Below are 9,192 nucleotides of genomic sequence, written 5' to 3'. Positions count from 1 at the left end.
AACGGTGGGTGCAGTTTAACGAGCCTGGATTAAAAACAAAGAGACGCAATACTCCTACCTTTAACAACCTTGTGCTCGATTGGAACAACCGATTTGACAGCAAATGCGCTGTTCCAATTATGACACTTCATCTCTTTGTTATGAGTGCAGCCTCTTTAGTGCAGTTGACCTCCACAAACGTCAAATCAGAGACTAATAAGGACACACCTACACTGTAAACCCAACAGTACTCATTAAAGAGTAAAAACCACCCATTATTTTTCAATATATGAAACTGTCAAAATAATGAGTAATTATATTTTTTTCATAATGTGTATTTTGAACCCATTTTCAAGTTCCATGTTTTTACTCATTAAAGAGTGAAAATCAAGTTAAAATTTATGAACAAACAAGCCAAGATGCTGATGGTCGAAGAGGTAATAGTTCTTGCTTTAATTACCATTATTTTTATTAAATATTCGTTAATTTATGTCTCTTTCAGCCCGACGATTGAAACGTTTAACAGCAAACAACAGTGTCGTCTTCAGCGAACCTTTGGCACGGAACACAGCTGGTGTTCCAAAGATTGAGAAGTCGAAGACGGTGTCGGTTGATCCCAGGGGCAGCTGCTGGTAGTGCACCAGACAGCCGAAGACGATTGGCGGTCATAAGGAATACCCTCGATTCCGGCATTGGCTCCTGGTGCAGCTGTTCAAAGTGCTCTGCAGTTCCGGTGGAAAAAACAACTATGTATTGATTTGTTTAAAGTTATGATGTGCATTTACGTTTATTGAATAAATAATATTATTTTTCTGCTTACTTTTTTTTATAACATGTTTGTCGTTTAATAAATAATAAGGATTAATTTCTATATTTCGGAGAATTTAATTTTTAAATAATAAAGAGTGATTTTTACACATTTTCCAATAAATTTTTTTTGGGATAATGGGTAAAAATCACTCGCTAATCTGACATACAAGCAGTTTACCCATTAATGAGTAAACGCTGTTTACTCTTTTAATGAGTTGAACTATTTAACTTCATAGTGGGTACTTTTTCACCCATTAAAGAGTACTTTGGTGGCACAGTGTATGGTACTTGCACGGTTGTTTGCGAAAACCCATTGATGGGTAAAAAACACCCATTTTCAAATAGCATTACGATCTGTCACAAAATGGGGGAATTTCTCAATCATGCTATGGGTAAAAAAATACCCATTTTGAAAATATATTTGTCGTTATAAAATGTATATTTTTTCACCCATTAATGGGTGAAAAAATACTTGACGTCACTTTCGAATTCATGTGTCTTCAGTTTCTTCCGAAAGAAAAAAATTAGGAAACGCTTGTAATCGTAGGTATGCGACTTTCTTATACAATATTTACAAATATTATTAAAATTCCTCATTATACAGGTCATCAGCTAGCGGAATTCAAGGAAAAAGTATCTCCATTCTACATTCCAGTCTGGACAACCCGCAATGATCGTAATTCAGGAACGTAAAGGAAAGTTACAGAAAAAGTAAGTCCTTGTATGAAAATCTTCTAATTATATCTTTGTACTATAGAATCAATCCTACCGTACAGGCTAATGATTCTGAACCTGGTCTTCCCCCGAGAAAATGAACCCTGTTCGGAACGGAACGGATCATCATCCGGAAACAGCATTTAGGACGTATGGCAGGATGATCAGCTCCTGTTGCGGAGCATCCGAAAAACGATCACTAAGGGCCAATTTCTTCACCTCCGCTTAACTCCTAAGCACTAAGCGTAGTTTAAGCACTAAGCGGAGGTGAAGAAATCGGCCCTAAGAAGAATTTGATATACAAGTACTGGTCGATATATTTGATAAATAAAATTTAAATTTTACTGATTTTTAATTTACTTGAAAAATATATTATAAATCCAGAAAAATTAGCTTGCGGCTAGCCAAATTCGTTTTCACAAATGGGTATTTATTTACCCATTTTCCAACAAATTTGTTTCCTCCCAAAGGGTAAAATAATACCCATCTATTGACAGAAACCTCTTTTACCCATTAATGAGTAAACAGGTTTTACCAAGGGTTTTACCCATTAAATGGAGAGAGGCACTTCTAGCGAAAATGGGTGTTTTTTCACCCATTAATGGGTTTTTGCAAACAACCGTGTACACGGTTACTGGCTAAAACCCATTAATGGGTAAAAAAGTATACATTTTTTGATGATCTATGAAACTGTCTAAAAAGGGGTAATTTTAAAAGTTGTTCAATGGGTAAAAAAATACCCATGTTCAAAATTAGAAAGAAGTTTAAAAATGTGCATTGTTTTACCCATTAATGGGTGAAAAAATAGTTGCAAATATTTTCAAATTGTTTTTCTGTCTTCTCCCGGTTGAATAATTCAATCAATGAGCGCTCGTATGGACGTAAGTAAACTACTTTAATTTTATTTATCTAATATTAACTATACTAATGATAAAACCATATAAAACTGTTCAATTATACTCATAGGTCATCGAAAGTATGGAGTTCCAGAGGAAAATAGTTCCTTCCAGGCTGTCTCAGGTTCTTGCCAGCCTGAACCGAAATCACAACAGGTTTCCGATTTCACAACAGGTGTAACAGTAAGTATTTGAAATAAATCATTAGAATTATGCTTTAAACTGGTTGATGAATCTGAACTAGGAACGCGCGACCGGCAGAAAACGCGGATCATCGTCCGGAGACAAACCATCGCAATCATGGACAAGATTATCACCTGTCATAAGCATCCGGACTCCGGATCAAGCCTGAAGCAGTCATCACAACTTTTTGGATTTTTAATAGTGACTTAACTTGTTTGTGCTCTTATATTAACAAGAAGATTAATAAAAATGTGTTTTTTTTACTGATTTTTAATTTTACTGCAAAAAAATCCGCAAAATTCCGAAATTCCGGTGGTAAAATTCATTCTGAAAAAATGGGTATTTATTTACCCATTATGCAAAGAAACAGTTTTGGCATGATGGGTAAAATTATACCCATCTTTTGACAGAAAGTCGATTTACCCATTAATGAGTAAACCGGTTTTACTCATTAAATGAGTAGTGGCGGTTTTGCCGAAAATGGGTACCATAGTACCCATTAATGGGTTCTAGCCAGTTACCGTGTAAGGATTTGTCTCATTTGGAGAATTAAACTTAAAAGTGACAGTTCGAAAATTAGCAAATAACCCGGTAATAAGAATGGCTGGTGCTGTCTGTAGAATCTTACCTTCTTCATGGAAACCACCGTGCCACCAGGAATAAGCAACACCTATTTGAACTCGTTAGTTATTTTATTTATTCACAAATATCACGCTTCCGGGTGTACACCTGAGACCCTTTGCATCCCGTTACTTACGCCTAACTCTCCACCGTTCTCCCTCATCCAGCTACCATACTTCCTCAATCTCTACAACTCTCCTTGTTGTAACACTCTTAGTTCAAAAGGTCCATCTTACTTATGTTTTACCCTCACACTCTACTCTACATCCTTCTTCTACTCTAAAATATCAAAATCTCCTTCATTTATTACTTGTACGTATCGACGAGGTAACTTCCGGCTTCTAGTAGGACGCCTCACCTCAAGTTGTTCCTGATCACTTTGCAACTCACTTGAAATCTTCCTTTTCGCAGATACAGGTATCGGCAATTCATGTGTGTCCCTCGATGGTGATGAGCATGATGGCGATTGTGTTGCAGGAGCAACTTGGACTTAGGATGTAACTCTACGTGATGATACGCCGATGTTATATCCAGTTTGGAAAAGTATGTTGCACCTCGAAGCTTATTTAAAAATGTTTCAATGACGGGAAGCGGGAAATGTTCGCGTTGGATGGCTTTATTGTGATGCTTCATATTGATACATAGCCGAATGTCGTTCTTACCCTTCGGAACGACAACCATAGGGGAAATCCATTCAGCCGGCCCTCGGCTGGCTCGATCACGTCCGCTCGTAACATTTCCGTAAGTTTATTATCCACTTTTTCCTTCATTGCTTCTGGAATTTTCAAATACGCGAGTTTCCGTGGAGCGACTGACTTATCGATCGATAGTTTGATTTGGATGTTCGGAAACTTCGGAAAATGATCAGTGCTTACGTTTATATTGTTCACATCTATCCCAATTTTCAAAATTTTGAGGTACTCGGCAGTAGCTTTGCTCAAAAGTGATTTATTCGCCTCTTCGATTACGAAAAACTCCGCATAACATTTTGGTTTACTGTCATTCACCGAGATCCAGGCTTCGAACATTGCGCGTACTCGTAGCGGTCGTTGAGTTGCATACGCTGTGAATGTTCGGTTGCATTGGAATTTACGCTTATACAGAGTTGCCCCACTGTTAATAAGAGTGTCCCAGACTTCCTCAGTAACAGTGTTGATTGCTGATCCAGAATCAATCAAAAACGATACAGGAAGCTTGTCGATCAAGCATGTTATTATTCCGTTATTCTGAACAACTGCGTCAACCTAAGACAACAAACAACAAAAGACCAATTTATTCTATTCTTTTTTTTTTAATAAGACAAGAAAGAACTATTTCAATTTATTTAATCGAGCATTTATCAGTGAAATGTATTACATGTAGGGTATCTGTTCCTATATCAATAACAATAAGGCAATGCGCATATGAAATGCATTGATTTCTCACCCAATAATCAAGAAACATGAGAATAATTATGCTCGCCTCACGTAATTTTTAATTGAGAACAATTTGGCAACTTCAAAAAAGAAATTATTATCACATTCTAAAAGTATTTGGCTAAACAACATCATCACCGCCATGTACCTATTTCAATAACATTCAAAAACAGTTAATCCTATGCTTGTACCTATATCAATAATACTGTTTCCAACATAAAATACGCACACTGTTACTTGTGTGTATACGTAACGATATGATTGCAGTGATGCCGAATTCGTCGATGTTTTGTATTTGAGTTGAAATATAATTACAAAATTGCAGCTTTTGTTGTAGTTTTTCAACTGATCAGTTTAATTTTATGTTTGTATTAGATAATTTTTTCGATATTCCTTATTTTAAAAACATAAGAGTTGAATTTCACAGTAAAAGTTCATTCAAGCATTTTTTAAATAAAAATCTAGGTCGGCAACCCTTGAGAGTACTGCAAGCCATGTAAACAGTTTGGAATATGGACAGGGATAATTTAGACGTTTTTCGTAATAAACCTATATCAAACTATAGGAAATCGCGTTGGTTTTTCAAGTATAATTATATGTATAGTGAAAATGTGATGTGCGTTATGTGTTGTGAAGTGAATTTTGAAAGAATACATTTGTGTTGACTTGAAATTGAGTGGAAAATAACGGCGTGAAAACAGATGAATCTGCTAGTAGCAATCGAGCAGTGCATCAAACCGAGCATCAAACCATCAGTTCAGAGGTAGGAAAAAGAAAAAAAGTGCTTTATAATTTTATCTTTTAATAATTTGGTTCATAATACATATAATTTGATACATAAACAAAATCTTGAATAATATTACAAGCTTTCAAGAATGTGTTCCATCCATTATTGTGTACATAGGATGTGAGAAATGGTAATTAAATTGATTTTTTATTTGGTTTATCGACGGTTGAGATTAATATACGGGCTGTTATTAATATGGGAACAGATACCCTACTTTCATCTATAGTAAAATACCTTTTGGTCCCGGTTTACAGTAGTTTGTTCTGGTAGTTCCTCCTTCAAATCACCATTTGGCTGAACAGTATTTGCTTCAGCATTCGGTCGACGGCGTTTATAGCGAGGGTCATCCATTCGAGAATTCGATGTTCTGGTGTTCCTACACATTCTAACGAAATGGCCTAGTTTACCACAACCGTTGCACCGGGCGTTTCGTGCATAGCAATTTGTCGAAACCGATGTATGATTGGATGACCCGCACCGAGAACATTCCACTCGTCCACCTCTGTTCGTCATCCGTTGACTTCTGCCATTCGCTCCGTAGTTTCTGCCATTCTCATCAGGTAACTTCCTCTTGCTTTGAACCTGGTTTACTGTCAATGCCACCGGGGGATCTTCAGTGAACGGTTTCGATTTTCCTTTTTGTTTGACAAAATTTCTCTGTTGATGGCGTAATTAATCAGCTCATCGAGTTGCATTACATCTTCAAGCCCTTTATCGCGAACTCTTTCATCACGGGCGCCCACCGTTATTTGATGCATCATTTCCTTCTCTTCACGTTCGAGAAAGTCACACCGTGCCGCCTGTGCCCGTAGCCTCAGGAGAAATTGATTCATGGTCTCGTCGGTCGATTGTTTTATAGATCGGAAGACTTCCAGTTCGATCCTCTCATTCCTTTTCCAATAAAAAATCGATTCAACCGCTTTATAGCGTTATCGTACTCCGGCACTTCAATTGGCATCAGTGGAACTTTCACTGGGCTCGGGTAAACCTCGTCCGGCGTTGGACGTAAATTATAAAATATTCGCTGCAACCCTCTTCCTCCATTAGCTAACAACAACACAAGCTTCTCATGCTGGGAATCGGCATTGCACAGCTCTAGCATTAGCTCAAAGGCTCTGTGCCATTCCTCCCACTCACGCCTAAGATCTTGACTGTCAACGGCATCATTAAAAGGATCTAGCGCCGCGAATTTCCTCTCAAAAGTCATCTGTGGAACAAATAGAATTATGTCGTTGGTTAAATTCATTTCTTTGATCGCCGTTAGTGCATCACCTGGATTCATTTCTTGTTAAGTCAACTTCTTTTTGTACAAACTATTTAGAATTAATATAGATTAATAAGAACTAAAATTCACGCAACTATTTGTTTAGCTTCGAAGAATGTAAACACAAAATAATATCGTTGTCGATGTGTTGCCTCTGAAAGCTGAAAGCTCTCACCATTACCATTACACAGAAGAGGAGTGTCATACACACAAATATAGTTATGATATTCCAAATTTTCAATACTATACACCCAAAAAAATCTGCACGTTGTTTCCACCTGAAAAAGTACGTAGATTTTTTCCATCTGAAATTCACGTAACTTTTACCTGATTTTTCGATAGAATTTTCATTCTACGTGAAAATCAGGTAAGTTCTACCAGAGTTTTGGATAGAATTCACCGGACACGTAAGTTTCACCTGAATTTTCTGAAGTATTTGCTGTTACGTGTGCACGTAAAATGTACCTGAAAATTCAGGTCGAAACAACGTTTAGATTATTTCTAGATTGCTTTGAGAATAGGTCGTATGTGCAAACGAGAGATTCTCTTTGGTCACGCTCTCTTAGGCTAATATATCGGCTAGTTTTGCATGTTTTACTACATTTCCACTTCAGCATGATAAACAAAGCTATTGTCTTTGGATATCTAACAAGAAATTCGAAGTAAACTTTTGTATAGTTTCGTAATAATCGAAAGAGAATAGATCCAAAGAGAGACTCTCTTTTGCACATACGACCTATTTTCAAAGCACTCTAGATTTGTGGTGTAGTAAACCTTTTCCTACACTGGGAAAAATAATACTATTTATCTTAAATGATTTGCCACCAAATGATTGTATATTTTCGTAGAAAAACTATACATGAAAATCTGACTAAAATAGTAAAACCTGTTACTATTCAATACAGCTCAATTATCAAGGATCAGCACTAGAAGTTATTTCATTTGTCAAGTATTGAAGAAAGTGCGCTTCGGTACAAATTTCGGACTCGCGTTTGCTCTTCAGTAAAATACTGGACTAGCTTTATTTTGATGCGCTTCGACCTATAGTCGGACTCGCTCTCGCTCTGCAGTACATTTACTGGACTAGCCCTTGATCATGCGCTTCGACACTCGGCCGGACTCGCTATTACTCTTCAGTACATTGACTGGACTAGCTTTGGGTTATGTTCTTCGGCTCGATATCGCGCAAACTTTGCAATATCAACTCACAAATACTGATACACTCCATTGTGGATCCTATAATATGCTATGTGTAAGTGTTGAGATGATCAGAAACCACTTTACAATGTGTAAGTGTGTTCAGATAATTATAAGGCTATACTAACCGTTGATGCTTTGCACCAACACACTGTTACACTGGCATGACGGCCATTATATTTTTTTTCGAGTCAAATAGTAGAAGAAAAAGTAAGATCAAATCCTACCGACAATGCGCCAAATTGTAGAATCTTACCTTCTTCATGGAAACCACCACCGTGCCACCAGGAATAAGCAACACCTATTTGAACTCGTTAGTTATTTTATTTATTCACAAATATCACGCTTCCGGGTGTACACCTGAGACCCTTTGCATCCCGTTACTCACGCCTAACTCTCCACCGTTCTCCCTCATCCAGCTACCACTTCCTCAATCTCTCCTTGTTGTAACACTCTTAGTTCAAAAGTCCATCTTACTTATGTTTTACCCAGGGGGAGAAGGCGGAGCACTGAATCCCTACCCCAACATGTGCGACATCTGGATTTGGTTCTAAACTGTAAACAACAGTGTTAATTCTCTACCACCTTTTTGTTATGGCGAGGCAATTTTTATGCACACTTCTGTTTTTGATATTTTATCAAAATTAAACACTCAATCATGCAGCAATATAACGATGTGGGATGCTTGAGATACCTGCTTGTTTATAGGGACTCGAAAAACAATTTATTTGCAGTAACTAACCGAATATAAAAATGTTCACATTAACGATTGCGCCCTAACACTGGTTCTAAGCTTCGATGCAGAGTACACCAGAGATGCCAGATTTGAAGACATGTCTTCAATTTGAAGACATTTGAATATCTGTGAAGACATTTATTTCGTGAAGACATTTTGAAGACTTTTCAAAAAATTTGAAGACTTATCTATCTTCACGTCAAAATCTTCACGTCATATTTACCTGAAAACGAATGTGGTTCTCATCCACCATACTTTTCACGTAAGAGTGACCTGAATGACAAGTAACGTGAACAAATTTTAGTTTCCTTGAATTACGTGATTTATCCGGTGACTCTGACTGGATCTTCCAGTACTAATGACGTGAAGCTTGAAAGTAGTTACGTGTTTGATCAGGTGAACCTGGCGTGATTTGTACGTACTGGTTACGTGAATTTTTAGTAAAAGCTACAGGACAGCAGGTAACCACTACATGTTTTGAAATGTATTGCAATATAATGATTTTGGAATGAATACAAAAATGAACAGGGACTGCCCATAAAAGGGAATCTTTTTCGCGTTGTTGATGCATTGATACATTGAAATGCCGT

The 9,192-nt window shown here is 37.2% G+C and overlaps 3 long non-coding RNA genes across 3 annotated transcripts; 2 read left to right on the top strand and 1 right to left on the bottom strand.

Annotated features, from left to right (window-relative positions):
• Nucleotides 1-303: 303 nt before the first annotated feature.
• LOC134220140 (uncharacterized) lies at nucleotides 304-6,809 on the bottom strand. The gene is made up of 4 exons (XR_009981774.1): nucleotides 6,678-6,809; nucleotides 5,640-6,612; nucleotides 3,211-4,447; nucleotides 304-701 (listed from the first exon to the last, which is right to left on the bottom strand). It is a non-coding gene; the product is annotated as an uncharacterized LOC134220140 (long non-coding RNA).
• On the top strand, nucleotides 1,278-1,858 carry LOC134219769 (uncharacterized). Its single transcript, XR_009981658.1, has 2 exons — nucleotides 1,278-1,500; nucleotides 1,566-1,858. It is a non-coding gene; the product is annotated as an uncharacterized LOC134219769 (long non-coding RNA).
• LOC134219284 (uncharacterized) lies at nucleotides 2,283-3,102 on the top strand. Its single transcript, XR_009981526.1, has 3 exons — nucleotides 2,283-2,384; nucleotides 2,470-2,582; nucleotides 2,644-3,102. It is a non-coding gene; the product is annotated as an uncharacterized LOC134219284 (long non-coding RNA).
• Nucleotides 6,810-9,192: the final 2,383 nt, after the last annotated feature.

This window comes from Armigeres subalbatus, chromosome 3 (genome assembly GCF_024139115.2).
Source record: "Armigeres subalbatus isolate Guangzhou_Male chromosome 3, GZ_Asu_2, whole genome shotgun sequence".
Classification (NCBI taxonomy): Eukaryota; Metazoa; Arthropoda; class Insecta; order Diptera; family Culicidae; genus Armigeres; species Armigeres subalbatus.
This window is presented reverse-complemented; position numbering and strand designations above follow the sequence as displayed.